This window comes from Phyllostomus hastatus, unplaced genomic scaffold, assembly GCF_019186645.2.
Source record: "Phyllostomus hastatus isolate PE091 unplaced genomic scaffold, TTU_PhHast_1.1 phas_contig_524, whole genome shotgun sequence".
In the NCBI taxonomy this organism is placed as follows: Eukaryota; Metazoa; Chordata; class Mammalia; order Chiroptera; family Phyllostomidae; genus Phyllostomus; species Phyllostomus hastatus.
Genome location: NW_025333900.1, coordinates 16,646,154 through 16,661,806, shown reverse-complemented (window position 1 = coordinate 16,661,806; position 15,653 = coordinate 16,646,154). Strand labels below are relative to the sequence as shown.

At 44.4% G+C, this 15,653-nt stretch overlaps 1 long non-coding RNA gene across 2 annotated transcripts; it reads left to right on the top strand.

The window, feature by feature from the left end:
• The first annotated feature begins 422 nt into the window (after positions 1-422).
• Positions 423-8,276, top strand: LOC123824046. 2 transcript variants are annotated; one of them, XR_006786638.1, is made up of 3 exons: positions 423-547; positions 5,780-5,898; positions 6,824-8,276. It is a non-coding gene; the product is annotated as an uncharacterized LOC123824046 (long non-coding RNA). The 2 variants fall into 2 exon arrangements; XR_006786639.1 differs by lacking the exon at positions 6,824-8,276 and adding an exon at positions 6,746-6,806.
• The last annotated feature ends 7,377 nt before the right edge of the window (positions 8,277-15,653 follow it).

The window sequence follows — 15,653 nt, the reverse complement described above, 5'->3', positions numbered from 1 at the left end:
GCTAAGAAGTTGCGCATTCCCATAGCACGTAGGATTTGGGGGCAAAAGATTTTAAATGGAGGGTGTGGAGAAACTCAGCCTTTTTGTGCTCCCCTTGTCCCACCCGCTTGGGGGGACTGGGTGTTTGTAGGACCCTGTGGATGCTGGGCCCTGCTCATGGCTCTTGCTTTGCCTTGCTTGCACAGTTGAGAGCAAGCTCACACAGGATGTGCACCTGGCTGGTGGCAGCCCACAGGACGCTATGACCCCATGCTACACAGTGCACAGGTCCTGGACCACTCTCATTCTCTCACTCTGAGAGCAGCACACAGACACGTGGGTGGGGAAATTTTACTGGCCCCAGGTGTACGAACAGCCTTGGGAGCCAGTGCCACATGGACAGAGCCCTAGCACAAATGGCTGCAGTGATCCGGCAATGTGCCCCAGCCCCTGGAGAGGAAGGAAGCTGTTGCGGAGACACCAACCCACATGTGTGCAACCCAGAAAGAGACAGCCTGAAGCTGGAGAGACAGAGACCCATCCATGTCCAAGCAAACTTGGACGATAGGTAAGAATGGAGGGGAGATCTCTGGGCATGGATTTGGATTTCAGTCTTTTGGGGAACAAGGGGATTTCTGTGTCTTGCAGAAGAGGATAGCTTGGAGCAGGGGAGCCCCCAGCTCTCTCAAATTGGGCACACTGTTAGTAAAAAAAAAAACAACAACATTTTTCCTTCCCCGCCAATTATTGTGTTGTGCTTGTGTATGGTGGCAGGTGGCTGAATCCCACTTAGTTCAGTAAAAGCACTGGCCTCCTAAAGTGTATCAGGATACTGGATTTCTGAGTGGGCTATTTAAGTAGATTGCCAGAAAGGTCTCTAAACCTAGCATGGACCTTAACTTGCCATTCTTACACAGTCTGAGGCCTTCTGATGCTTTTCTTGTTAGCACTTTCCTACAATTAAAGATGTATGGTTTGCAGGGTATATAAAAAATTCTGTCTAAGAATAAAGTTTTTGGTGACCTATGAAATATCACTTAACTTTTCTTTTTTAACTTCTTTACCCATTAAGTGTTGTGATAAAACTGACTAGAGAAAAACAACAGCAAACATTTACGGAGTTCCTATTATGTGCCAGGCACTGTGTTAAATGCTTTCATACATTTATTTAACATTAGATTTATCTAAAGTCACAGGAGCTACTAACTGGTGGGACTGGGATTAAAACTCAGATATACCTAACTAGAAATCCCTTAACTGCCATAAGACATTCACAAAAAGATGAGTAAGAAGGGTTCTTTATTATAGTACATTGAATTTTTTTTTCATGATACTTAGTGTTCAACATTTTTTTGAGTCTCATAATGACTCCATAAATAAGACAGAGTAGGTCTTTTCCCACTTTACAGATGAGGAAACTAATATCCAGACAGGTTAAGCAATTGGCTCCTGTCCCAGAAGTGGTAAATACTGAAACAGGGATCAGAATGCAGGTCTCTGACTCCTACTCCCATGTGACATCCGTTCCCTTCACAGCCTCTCCACTTAGGCAAAGAACCATGTGGCAGAAGAGACCTCAGTGATCACGAAGTCTACATCTCTCATTTTACATTTGCAGAAACTGTTAATGGAAGCTTGGTTCTTCTCACTAACACAGTAAAGACTTACAGATCAGTGAGACAAATGTGGATGAGTAAGAGTTTTATTAGTACTTCCTCAAGAGAGAGGACAGCCGGCCAAGAGCAGTGAGAAAAGGTTTAGCATAGAAGCAGCAACAGCAAAGCATTACACTGGGCTGTGTTACTCACTGGGAAGTCAGAGAAAAGGGGCTGTAGTGACAGGTTCAGAGGATAAGCTGGGACAAGCTGCTAACTGCCCACTGCCTCAGAGTTCAAGAGAGACATGCCTGTGAAGAAAGGAGGGGGTGAATAGAGAGGGAGAGCACATAGCACTGGGTCCTTTGTCTTGAGACTTTAATCTATTTCTTGAAGATGGGGATCTTAAAGCAGGTCTCAGGGGAGGGTTTCAGCTGGATATTCATCAGTTCTCCAGGTTTGCCCTTTCAGGGTCATGGTCTCCACTGACTGGTCAGTGACAGGGCAGGGGTCCTTAGCCATTGCAATTAGTTCTGGTGTGGCCCATCTGGTTTTGCTGCTTTTCTGGGCCTGGAGCTGAAACACAACAGAGGTCTAGACACAACTTCCAGGGAGGCAAGGCCAGGGGAGGGAAGGTTCCCCTGGGGGTGAGGTCCTTGTTTTCCCTGCTTTGCTCCCTGCCTGGTACTGGGGGCCTTCCTCCCTGGCGACCATCTGCACTTGGTTATAAATTGCTTGGTCATTGTGCTCAGCTTCTGTCTCAGTTTCCCTGTTGCACTGGCCAAGGAATGTTCCTAGCTTCTTACTATCGGGTCTCAAAACTGAGATCCAAAGAAGAGTTACTTAACCAGGGTTACCCAATTAGCCAAGAACAGAATTGGCACCAAAAATAACACTCTTGATATTCACAATTTAGTAATATTTTTATTCTTTCAAAATAAAGAAACTTGCAAGTGAAATAATCAATAAGAGAAACATTTGAGGAAACTTTTTTCAGTTTCTCTGGAGGCATAGAAGGGGCCTCAAGATGGAAAAACCTTTGTGTCTTCAGTTCAGTCTTCAACCCCATGGCATTTACTTTTGTGCCCACGTGTAGCTTCCCATTAAAGATGTTATTTTTATGTATGCTATATTAGCTTTAAAGGACAGTTTCTTTTGCTATCAGGAAACTTGATCAAAGTTTCTCTATTCCAAGACTGAGTGAGTCATTATGGCATCTAACACTAGAGGGCGCACGGTAAAAAGATGGCTACGGAGACTCCCAGGAAACAGAAGACAAGAAAGGAAATAAGCAGTAAACAGCAACAGTAATTGTCATGGGGCCACCAAACATCACGAGTCACACAATGGGTTATGAAAAGGTGGTGGTGGTGGTGATGGGGTGTGTGTGTGTGCGCACGCGTGTACGGTTTTCATTTTTGTTTCTGGTTTTCATATAGGCTTGGTTCAGAATAGCTTGCTTTTTCACGTATATACCTTTCACACCTCACAACCCTGAAAGGTGTGTATCTCTGAGACAACCATGCCTTTCTGCCCAGGGTCCGTGTGGCCTTTCCTCTGGGCCTCAGACCGCTCACTCTCTCTACTCCTGACGGTAGGGGCTTGTTGAACCGTAGGAGGTGCTCAGTAAGCACTGGTTCACGGTGATGCTCAAACCTTACTAGGCATCAGAATCACCCCGGGTGCTGGCCGAACTTGCCAATCCTTAGCCCCTGCCTCCAGACCTTGTGATTCCTGACATTACTTGAGGTAATGTCCCTGCATATTTAACAAGCATCCCAGGTGACTGATGTAGGTAGTCTGTGAACCTGTTTGACAAAATTCCTCTTGCTGTGTTCTTTTGAATGTATTCACACTCCTGTATCACAACATCTGACAAAGTTTGTCATTTGTTCCTTACTTAAGACATTTTCTTAAGTTGCCTCTTTGCTTTACATTTCATTTCTCAAAAGTAGGAGCTCTCTATCTTCTTTTCATACCTATTCATTCCTATTGGGTTGGCAGTTTCCCATATCCCTCTCTGCCTAAAACGTAACTTGCTCTCTGGACCCCTATCCTGTGTAGCTGCCACTCTTCATGACTCAATACATGCTGCTCTGGGCGATCTTACTGCCCGAGTCTGGGTGAGGCGCTCCTGCTGCCTGTCCCCCTGGCACCCTACACCTCTCCCACCAGAGCAGGACACATGGCACACACATCTTTCTGATGCATGCAGATGCCGTTCTATGTTTCCTTCATGACTGTATTCCAGCCTCACTGCCTAGGTACTCACTGTATCCCTTTGTGGGGGCAGGAACTTTGGTTTTGTTTTCATTATGGTATCTCAGGGTCAGATGGGGCACCTAGGGGATGGCCAAGGTGAACGGTAAAGCCCAAGTTACTTCACCAGCTTCATTTTCCCTGAAGATTAGAGTCAGTTCAACCCAAAACATACATCCTGGGTGCCTTCCAGGTGATGGGCATTCTGCTAGACCTGGGGAAGCAAAAATGTGTATAGCACACACCTTGAGCTTGATATTTAAAATGAAACCATTCTGTGATCCATATGCCAATGTGTTTAATTATTAATAGGAAAAAAGAGATGACACTATTTCACTCTCAGGAGAGTTCAAATAACTCCAAGTCTTATAATTGCCACATAATATAAGAGAAGTCTTAAAAAGCAATGCAGCATAATGGGGAAAAGCGAGGCTTTAAAGTCCAATGAAGCCATGAACACCAGAGCTGCTAGGAGTTTTGGCTACATATGTAGAATAGGCCTAATAATAATAATAATAATAATGACAACAACAATAACAACCACACTGGCATATAAGAGCAGTGGTTAATATTACTGAGCACTGCTAAGCACGTTGTATGCATTAACTTATTTAATCCTTTCAGCTATCTAATAAAATTCACATTTTACTATTTGAGGAAACTGGTTCGGAGAGACTAAGTAACTTGCCTAACGTGAACCCCAACAACAAACGGCACAGCCAGAATTTGAACCTGGGACTGACCACTGAATACATGAGATCATATAAAGACAAGCCTAGCATGGTGCTGGCAGATAATAAGCCTTCAGAAATGGTTTCTAATATTCCTATTGCCCTCAAGAAGTCAGGCCCACAGAATTCTTGCTCTTGGGGTGCACTACTATGAGGATGGTTGAGCAGATAAGTGAGGAAGGCTGGGTCCCTGAGGCCCTGGCACAAGCCAGAGGCAGGAAAGGGGCCCAATGTGTCACCACTGCTGCTGTAACCCTTGCACTCCACTTCCCAGACCCAGGAGCCACCACCCCCAGACCCCCATCCCTGGGGAAACATGGCATCTTAAGGTTAGAAAGGCCTCGCTGGTCACCCAGTCAGGGTGCCAACTGGGGCATGCATCCTCCTACCACATCCCTGCCTCTACTTTCATCTCTGCCTCCACCTTACGCACCATCCATACACTAGCTCCTCATTGCTCTGGAGCAGGGAGGGCAGGGGTGGAGCCCAAGCCCCAGGAGTCATTGCTAGACAACACTTTCAAGATCTAAATTGACCCCATGTGTTCTGCCTGTGGCCTGGCTGGAGAGGGGATTAGCAGGGACACGACCTTGGGAGAGGCTGGAGCTCTTCCTTAACTCCTGCAGAATGAGTCACTTGTTCCCACTTCACTCCTTGTTCCTCCAGGAGGCAAGGAGAGGCAGGAAAATTTCACATGTTTATGAATCCTAATTAACACCAAGTCCAGGCAGGAGAGGCCCTGTCATGGGGAACTGGTGTGGTCAGCACCAACACAGAGAGCCAGGAGGTGGTTGTCAGGAGAGTGAGCCCGGAGCTCTGGCATTCCGAAGGGCAGGGACACACAAACCTGTGTATACTGGGTGCAGAAGCAACGCTTCCCTGCTGGCACAGACCCTCGTGAAAGCTCTCCGGCGACAGAGTGCTCACCAATGACTAATTTTCATCTCCAAGGCTCTCCTCACCTTTCCTTTCACAAACATGAAACCTGGGGAGGGAGGTGTCAGCATATCGTTTCCTGCTGCCTGAGCTCAAGTGTTTGTACGGAGCATAAGATACTATGGTGATAAATGTGTCAGCCATCCATCCACCCAAACCCAGGCATTCGGCCCTCAGCACAGGGAGTCACCAGTGAGGGCCAAGTGAATAAAATCCCACTTCCTGTTGTATTCATTTGCTGGCCACTACCTGTTTGTCTTGTTCTCTGTTTTCTCTCAGCAAACAGCAGTCAAGGCCTTCTCAGCTCTGGATGAGCCAAGCCATCTGTCTTCTAAGAGCTGCTGCCTCAGAATGGGGCAGTCCCTCAGATTCTCCCATCTCGACTCTGTCATGAAATAGTAAGTACCGAGACCCTGTTATCCTAAGCACACAAACTCAGGGACTTACTACCATGTGGCAGCTTACAGCTTAAAAGGGTTTGATAAAAGTAAACCTGGATGGAATCTCATTGTGAGACCATTCTTGGAAGCCCTGCTCTGTCCGCCAAGGCCTGACCCTGGCCTTCCCCTTCTGCTGGGGTCCAGCAGCTCTGGCAGGGCTCTGGATTTCAGTTGTGAAAACTCTCCCTGTCTCAGCACCAGTTCTTCCTGACAACCACTGCTTTCACTGCCTCTAAGACTTGTGCTTAGGCTATTTTTAACTTGTCCTTTATTTTTTAAAAAAATTACACCAGAGGAGTTTAATGAGTCCTATTTAGCATTTTCGAGAAAAAGAAAATTTGCAACCAAGAAGTGCTACAGAAGGCCAAGGCTGGCTGGCACACCTCTTAAAACTAGCCTTTCCCCTCCTCTGTACAATAGTTTATTTTTGGACAGCAGCCTCTGCACAAACATCACAAACAAGGCACACCAGGGTTTATCGTTAACTTAAAAGAAGGTGGAGAGCTTTGGAAAAAGAACGCAGGGTTTAGAGGGCAGGGTGGGGGGAGGAGGGAAGAGTTCCCCATGTGATGGGAAATCCTGGCTGCCAAAAGCTGCCTCCTGCACCTTTCATGCACTGGATTCTGTGCTTCTAGCCAGCCACTGGTATGAATGATGGGAACAAGTGGGAGGAGGAGGTGAGATTTCAGATTTTTGTTCATCTGATATAAAACTCTCTCTCTCTCTCTCTCTCTCTCTCTCTCTCTCTCTCTCTCACACACACACACACACACACACACACACCAACAACAACCACAACAAAAAGTCTACCTAGACAAGCTTAAGTGTTTCTATGGAATATAAGGTATGATGATGATAAATATCTGCCATCCATCTGCCCTAGCCCAAGAGTTCCCCTGGGTCAAAGTCGATTCCAGGCAAAGGTTCTCAGCTGCTCTGCATGGTGAGAAGTCCAGCTTACAAACTACAGCACTGGCCCCGGCAGGGTCAAAGCAGTCAAGGCCTGGCCACTTGCCGTCTGGACTTTGAATCAGAAGCATCATGGAAGCCATTTCAGGCATGAAAGCACAGCCCCAGCCTCCCTGGTGCTCACACCCAGCCATGTGAGGGTTCCAAGGTCTGCTGATTACCTGCCTGATCACTGCACTTGCATTCTTAACTGGGGTTTGGCCACGGCTTTACCTAGTGGACTCAAAACACATGCTCTTTGGCCTGAAGTCTCTGCATGCAGTGAGGAGCACACACATACAGCCTGTAACTGCCATGGGTGTATCAGAGGTCTGAGGATATGAGAAAGAGATACTTAAACTTCAGCAGAGGAAAAACTTGCTCCCTGGAAAAGTAGCCCACTCTCTCTGAAGTGAGTTAGTGTTATAATGTACTATTCTTTGGCATCCATGCAGTTTTCAGCATTCCATGATATCACAGAAGATAAAAGAGCTCACTCAGAGCTGGATAAAATGCTGTTGAACCATCTTGGATAAATGAAAAGATTTTTAGGATGTTGAGAATTAAAGGGCAAATTTGCAAATAAAGAATTATTTTAAAATTTATTATTGTAAAAAATATTTTGTGGTCAAAATGAATGTGAAGTGTTTATGATATACAGAACTTTAATGAATTCATCAAAAGCAGACAAGATAAAAAGAGTACCTTTTCTGAGTTGCCACTCAAGTCTAGTGATTATAATGAAAAAGGATAAGAATTCTGTGTTTAGACTCTTGATGAAAAATTAAAAAGTCAACAGCCCATCAAAAAGCAATTGGTTGAGGTCTTTACTTCTGTGCTTGCTAGTGAGACAAAAGAATAAAGCCAAGGCTCTCACTTTCTGTGGAGAATAAACAGAAATTGTGTATTTGTCCTTATTCAAAGGCTCATTGAACTGAGGTACAGAAGAGGCCTTGTCCCTTGTCCCACGGCTGCCGCAAGTCATGGAGATGCAGACTCCAGCTCTGTGCTTGCGCTCCTACCAGTCCCTCTGCCTTTAGGGTGTTTGCTGCCCTCTCCACCAAGTAAACTTCTATTCATCCTTTGGGACCCAGCAAAAATATTTCTTCTGCCCTGACTGGTGTGGCTCAGTGGATTGAATGCATGCAGCCTGTGAACTGGAGAGTCGCCGGTTCGATTCCTGGTTGGGGCACATGCCTGGGTTGCAGGCCGGGTCCCCAGTTGTGGGCACTCGAGAGGAAACAACACATCGATGTTTCTCCTCTCTTTTTCCCTCCCTTCCCATCTCTCTAAAAATAAATAAATAAACAAAATCTTAAAAAACGTATTTCTTCTATGAAGCCTCCCCTGATACACCAGGTGGTGGATAATTTTTGTTTGCATTTCTGTCTCTTCCCACCAGACTGTGAGCTGGTCAAGAACTGGGAGTGTGGTTTATTGATAAGTGTTTCAGTAACCAGCGCAATGCTGGACTCTCCATTAATATGTACTCAATAAATGATATTATTTATAACATATGAAAATGAATTCTTCTTGAATACACACGTCTGGAAATGGCAAGGAGAACAAATAATGAAAGGATCGATGATGGCAGGCATTAATGCATCAGTTCATAATCACGGGTTCATCACTGCACAAGGCAATGGGAGAGACAGAAGAAAACTAGGACAGAGTCTAGAACCCGCCTAAGAGAGTCAAAAGAAACACAGACAAAAGACTAGGGGTGACACAAACAATATCTGCCATATCTTGTAGTTAATGGTTCAGAGCAGTAGGAGGAGGGTATCAGAGCTTGACTCTTTGAGTTCTACCCATCCCTGCAACCAAGAGAATTATCCTAATGTTTAAACATCAAATAGCTGTTCGTACCCCTTTTGTGAGTTGTTCCTGACCTCACTCTGCACCCACACTTTGTTCTACGTTGCCTGTTCTCTGAACAGCCCACCCCCCTTCTCATCTCACCAGTCCCACACCTCTTCCTGCTTTTGTCCTTTGTTTCTCTGCTCCTCCAGCCCCAACCCCATCCTCCACTCCCAGCCTGTGACCTCTCTCCTTCTTCCTGGCTGCCCTTGCTTGATGGACACCCACAGGTGGCTTCCTGGCTTGGCCTCAGAACACTGTCTCACAAGGGAGGGCAGATCAGGAGGGTTTGGTCCAGTGGCTTGGTGTTCGCCCTTCTGCTTCCACTAGGGGGCTTTCAGTGAGGACTAAGTAGTAATGAAAGACCCTTGGAGGGGCTGCCACACCTCTAGGCTCCACACAAGGATTGATCTGCCTCATTCCCAGTGTGTGCAGACCTGGTATCTCAACTGCACACCTCACCCACTTCGCACCTGCTCTCACCATTCTTTCATTCTTTGCTTCAATGACTCGGTCTCCTGTCTACAGCTTCATGTCACTGTTGGCTTCCTGAGGCCCAGTTCCATTTCCAGTGGCTTCTCATCCTGATTTGCCTCTGGAAACTTCTCAGTGCCCACTTGCCTCCTTGGCACACCCTAGCCCTAGAGCACTCACGAGACAGTTACCTTAGGGTTTAGCCACGCCCCTGGCACCAAAATGCTAAATTCTATCACTCCGGCACTTGGCACAATCTATACGATTGTCTTGAAAAGTGGTAGAGGCAAGTCTTAAAGACTGGGTCAGATTCAGGAGGGTGAACAGGACAGGTTGGCAGGCAGTGAGAAAACAAAAGATGGGCATAAAGAAAACAGTTCCTTCATGAGACAAGGACCTTTGGATGAGCCTTCTGGGGGTTTCTTCTTGGAGCCAGATCATATTTTAGTGCAGCTACTGCCAATGCTGCTCTCCAAATTAAGGACGCCACAGTACTCAAATGGCCACCAAGTCAGCAGCTAGAGTTCAAGAAGTTCTGGAAATGGCCCCATTTTGAGCAAATCACTGCTCACTTTATTTATACATGTCTAAGAAAGCAATTGTGGGTCCTGAAGCTCGCAACCCCATATGTAATCTTGGATAGCTAGACACTTATGGGCCTGCTGTGTCTGAGTAGTGTACCAACTATTTGTTATTAAGGGTCAGGTTGTATGATCATTCTATTGTGTGCACCAACAGAAAATCTACAAGGTTGTAGATTTCCTGTTGTCCTATCCTAAAGAACTTGGGGAGAGCCAGCCATCTCACACTTGAGCTCATCTTTTGGGACTGAGTGGATACCAAACAAAATGATAGGTCCAAGTTAAGCAGCTCCAATTCAGTGAGAACAGTTGTGGGCAGCATATATCCCAGAACAGAGCCCATAGTGTGTGGCGTCAAGGCGTCAAGGAAACACAGACTGCTAATGGAGGCTGTACTAGTGGGCTTTCTCAGCGGGTTACACTGTGATATAAACATCTTCGAACTTAACAGCGGAGGCTGATTTCTTGCTCATGGTATATGTCATCTCAGAAGAACAGGAGGTGTGAGTCTCCTCTCTCAGTTCCCATTGCCCTAGGATCACCGACCTGCCCTGCTGGTTGAAACCCTGTTCCACACTTTCATCATTCCAAGATACAGACTGAAACAGCAGCTCTAATCAGGCACATTACCATTTCCCAGGAAGAGAGGAAGGATAAATGATGAGAACCCACAATGGCTCGTAAGGCTCATCCTTAGAAGTGGTACATGTCAGTTATGTTTCATTGGCCAAAACCAGTCATACAGATAAGCCTGCAGTCCCTGGTTGGAAGCGTGTAATTGTCACACAGAGGTCAGCAGATATTGGAAACAGTATTAGAACCACTACAAGGACAGAATTTTTTTTTAGAAAACCCTCTGCAGTAAAAGCCCACTTGGGTTTTGGGTCTACAGATGGTCACCCACGGATCACACAAAAGAGAAGGGAGAAGAACATAGCTCATGAAACTCTTTTGCTCCACTAGCAAGAGAGAAAAGAGTGGAGATTTTAGGAGATGAGGCAAACATTAACAAGGAAGGTTGCAAGAGGAACTATCTATTAATATGTTAGAGATAAATTTCAAGGGGATATCACAGAATCTCAGGAAGGAAAGGTACCTGGTCACCTAGTCTCATGTATTCAGATTTAGATTTAAATTCAGACTCATGGCCTTAGCTCTCCTTTGGTTCAGGTTCTCTGCCTGGGCTGAGCAAGGGCACCAACTTCCAGAATGATCAGGAATGGGAGATGGGACCGTTGCCTCTTCTTACTCGTCTACCTTGTCCAAAGAGCAGCTCACATTGAGACCGAGCTGCCATGCAGCCCCATGATTACTATGTCTCGGTCTCAACCTCTTTTCAATTCATCCCGGGACACACCGTTTGGAAGAGCTGTCAGAAGTTGCAGACAGCACTCAGACACAGTAATCTTTCAAACCCAGAATGCCAGAATGTCACCCCTGAGCAAGAAAACCCCGAAGGCTGGCCTCTCTTCCTGTGCTTTGCATTCCTCTGCAGCTCAAGCACTGCTCAGCCTCATCTTGATGGTGCGGGTTCCTGGCTGTGCTCACCTCCTCTTCCCACACATAAGGCCTCTGAGGAGACATCCTGAGTGAATTCCCTTGGACTTCTAAATGTTCAACTCACCATTTGGAAAGGGCAATTCCTCTTCCTTCCTCTTTTCAAAGAAATGACCATAAAATCAGTTTGCTTTGGGAACTGGTTTTGTTTTGCATTGTTTTAAAATATTGCCTAATAATTCCCGCTATGGTGCTTTTTCTCAGGATTTTTGTGTTATTTCAACTTCACATTTGCAAAACTGTAATTAAAATTCCCACTTGCTATTTTATGTCACAGCTATGAGTTTTCATTTCACTTAAGCCTTTTCTTTGAGACAGATTAGAATACATCATAGTTTTACTATATAATGACAATTTTAAAGTAATATGAGGAAGTGAATGTTTAATCTACTCTAAATTATTCTTTTCATTATTGTGTTACTTTGCTTAAATATTTTCCTTAATAAGAATAAAATTTAGGACTTTGGAACTATTACTTTGCAATTTTGTTTGTTAACTCATTGTTTGCCTTTTCTTGTTTGTTAACAGACGAGCAAAAAGGTAGTACTTTCCAATGAGTTTCTCAGTTTGCCACATAAACCACTAGGTGCTGTTTTAGTACAAGGTCTGGATTTGGAGGCTATGAATATAAATGTCTTTTCTCAACTAACAAATACTTGGAGAACATAATGACATCAAAAAAAATCTCAGGGAAATATTTTCCTGAGTTTATACTGATTAGATGTCTTTCATAAACTCATTCACTCATCAAAACACATTTATTGAGTACCTACTGTGTACCAGACCCAATTCTAAAAACATGGGATACATCACTGAGCAAGCCGGGTAAAATCTTGTCCATAAAGGGCTTATATTCTAGAAGAGAGAGAGATATCAGACAAAAAATATATCGAGTAAGTAAAAGATGAGTGCTCAAAGAAAAATAATAAAGCAAGGACAGGAGAATGGGAGTAGGAAGGGTGTTCAATTTTCGTTGTGGTTGTCAGGGGACGCTTCCCGAGTGAGTGGCATCGGTGGGTAGGGGATGCAAGTCATGCTGCAACCTTGCAAACCGCTGCACTCTGAGTAAAATGGGGAGCCATCACAAGGTTTGGGGAAAGGAGTGAGCTGATAGACTTACATGTTTAAAGAATCGCTTTAGCTGCATTGAGAATACACTGTGGGGACAGATGGAACAGGAGTGAAAGCACTTAGACTAGTTAAGTGGTTAACAAATTAAACCAGGAGATAGACGGTGGTGGATGGAACCAAGGTGCAGCACTGGAGGTGGATATTCAGAAGGTAGAGCCAACAGGATTTCCTGACCGTTTCAGTGTAGGTTGTCAGAGAAAGAAAAGAGTCAAGGCTTTTAGCCCAAGCACTTGGAAAGATGGGGTTCCATTTACTGAGAGGGGGGATAGCTTTGTGGGTTGCACAGGTTTAGGAGGAAATAGGAGTTTGGTTTTGGACTTAAGTTTGAAATATCTATTGGATGTCTAAGTAGGAAAAGCAAGTAAGCTGTCAGAAACATAAACCGGAGCTCAGGCGAGAGAACTGTGCTGGAGACACAAATGTGGAACTGTTGGTATAGAGAGGGAAATCAAAGCCGTATGGCCAGATGAGCTCCTTGAAGGCAGTGAGTGAGGTGTCTTAGAAGGCAAGAGAAGGCAGTTTACCAACGAGGAGGGAGTGGTCAATAGTGTCCAGTGCTGCTGAGAGGTCATTTAAGAACCAAGAATTGATCATTGTATTTAGCAAAGGGGAAGTGGCCAGTTATCTTAGCAAGCTCACTTTCAATGTTGCAGTGGGAGTGAAACCGGAACCCTCCTTAGAGTGAGCTGAAGAAAAATATGGTAAAAAAGGAATTGGAGGCAGTGAGTATAAACAATTCTTCTGAGATGTTTAGATGCAAAGGGGAGTAGAGAAGTGGAGTGAGGAAGAAGGTCAAGAGACACTTTATTCCGTAAGATGGGAGAAACAACATTTTTTAAAAAATGGTGATCGCAATCATCCAGGAGAGTTGAAAATCAATGATATGAGAGACAGGAGACAATTGCTGGAGTTACTATTTGAAACTGGATGAGATCAGTGCAAAAGTGAAAAGACTGGCTTTCCATAAATGCCTGGGTAGTTCATCCTTAAGTAGTAGCACACAGGAAGGCAGAGGATATGGGTACAGATCCTCAAGTGGTTAAATGTACTTTCTTTATGCTTGAATTTTTTTTTATTTTATTCCAGAGAGAGGGGAAAGAAGGGGAAAGGGAGGGAGAAACAGAGGGAGAGAAACATCAATGTGAGAGAGAAACATCAATAGGTTGCCTCTTTGCACATGTCTGGACTGGGGACTGACCCCACAGCCCAGGCATGTACCCTAACTGGGAAACAAACCCATGACCTTTTGGTTTGCAGGATGATGCCTAACCAACTGAGCCACAGTAGCCAGGGCTCTTTATGCTTTTAAAAATAAATTTCCCAAGTAAAGGAAACACTGAGTTCCAGGCTATCAGTTAAGAAGCACTGGCTGGCCTGGCTGGTGTGGCCCAGTGGGTTGAACATCATCCTGAGAACCAAAAGGTTGCTAGTTCAATTTCAAGTCAGGGCATGTGCCTGGGTTGTGAGCCAGGCCCCTGGTTGGAGGTGTGCAAGAGGCAACCAATGGATGCTTCTCTTGCATGTTGATGCTTCTCTCCCTCTTCCTCCCTCCCTTCCACTCTCTCTATAAACAAGTAAAATCTTTTTTTATTTTTCTTTTTTAAAGAAGCACTGGCTTACTTGAGGCAACCCTTGTTTTTTCACTTTATGAATCCATTTTAGAAGGGTTTGGTCCACTTCTTTCTTGACATTGTGGTTGATTAAAACTTGTGCTCTTAGTTTTTCTGGTTTCAATTTCATCATATTACTTCTAACTATAGCAGTCTGGCAATTTCCCTTCCTCTTTGGACCTCATTACCTCAGTACTCACGGAGAGTTACCCACACACTTCACCCAGTTTCATTTCCTCCACACTGCTCTCCTCCCTCCACCTGCTCATTTCTAATCTAGTCACCAGCATCTCGGTTTCCTGAGCAATGAAGACGGGGGAGAATTTGCTTCCTACTTCCAAGGCTGAGAGTTTAAGTCTAGGAAGTCAAATGGTTTTAACCCATCTAAAGAAACAGAGAGAAGAGAAAGTGGGAGGTAGTACAACAGAAGAAATCAGGAGTTTGGTATTGAACTTGTTGAGACATATATTAGATGGTTAAGTGAGGAAACCAAGTAAGCAGTTAGAAATGAAAATTGGAGCTCAGGAGAGAGGGCTATGCTGGTGATATAAATGTGGAGTTGTCGGCTTAGAGAGAGAATTCAAAGCTCCATGACTGGACGAGCTGCTTGAAGGGAGTAAGTGTACTATGTTGGAAGGGAAGAGAAGGCAGAAGACTACTTTTACCATTTGCTTAGGCTGAGCCCCTACTAGATAATTTCAAAGGATGTTATGTATATGAGCTCCCAGCTGTTGTAAATTATGTTAGCTGTCAAATTTATAGTTATTCTACATTAAGAAGTCAGGTCACACTTACAATATGTGGACACACTTATAACAGGTAACATTTACTGAGCAATACTTATGTTCTGGGAACTTAGTTAAGCCATTTCCATGTCATTTAATCCTTGGACTCACAATAACTGGAGACATATATTATTATCCCCATTTATGAAACTAATAGAGGTGACAGAGAGAGAGGCTCAAATAATTTGATATCCTGCATCTCTTCAGCATTATTGCCACTTTCCATGCAAATAATATTCTACACTTATGTATAATTGGTTATGCAGGTATGTCCAAATTTAGCCCTGTCCCTCTAGGGCTCTTCCTCACAAGAAATTCATCATATTATTCATAAGCTATACCAGTGTACTTGGGATCAGTTTATAAAGTTAGATTTCTTTACAATTTTTCAACATATTTATAGAATACTGAAATTTATATTGCTTACCGCATGTTGGACATGCTACTAGGTGATGAAAAAAGGAATGCAAAAATCACTCCTCCAAGGGGCTCAGATTATTCTCTAACAGAAAAGTCATTCATTCATTCATTCATTCATTCAATACGTATTATTGAGAGCCTTAGGGCATGCCACGTGCTATAGTTCAGATATGCACAAATCAACTTAGAACTAGAATTCTTGGTAAAACAAAAGAGAGAGAGAGAGAGAGAGAGACGCGCATATACTGACCTTTATCTGACTTGGTCCTTTCAGACAGAGTAAGCACTTGGATCTCTAGAACCAGGCTGCCAGACTTACAAGCCTAGGTCTGCCACTTAAAGGCTGG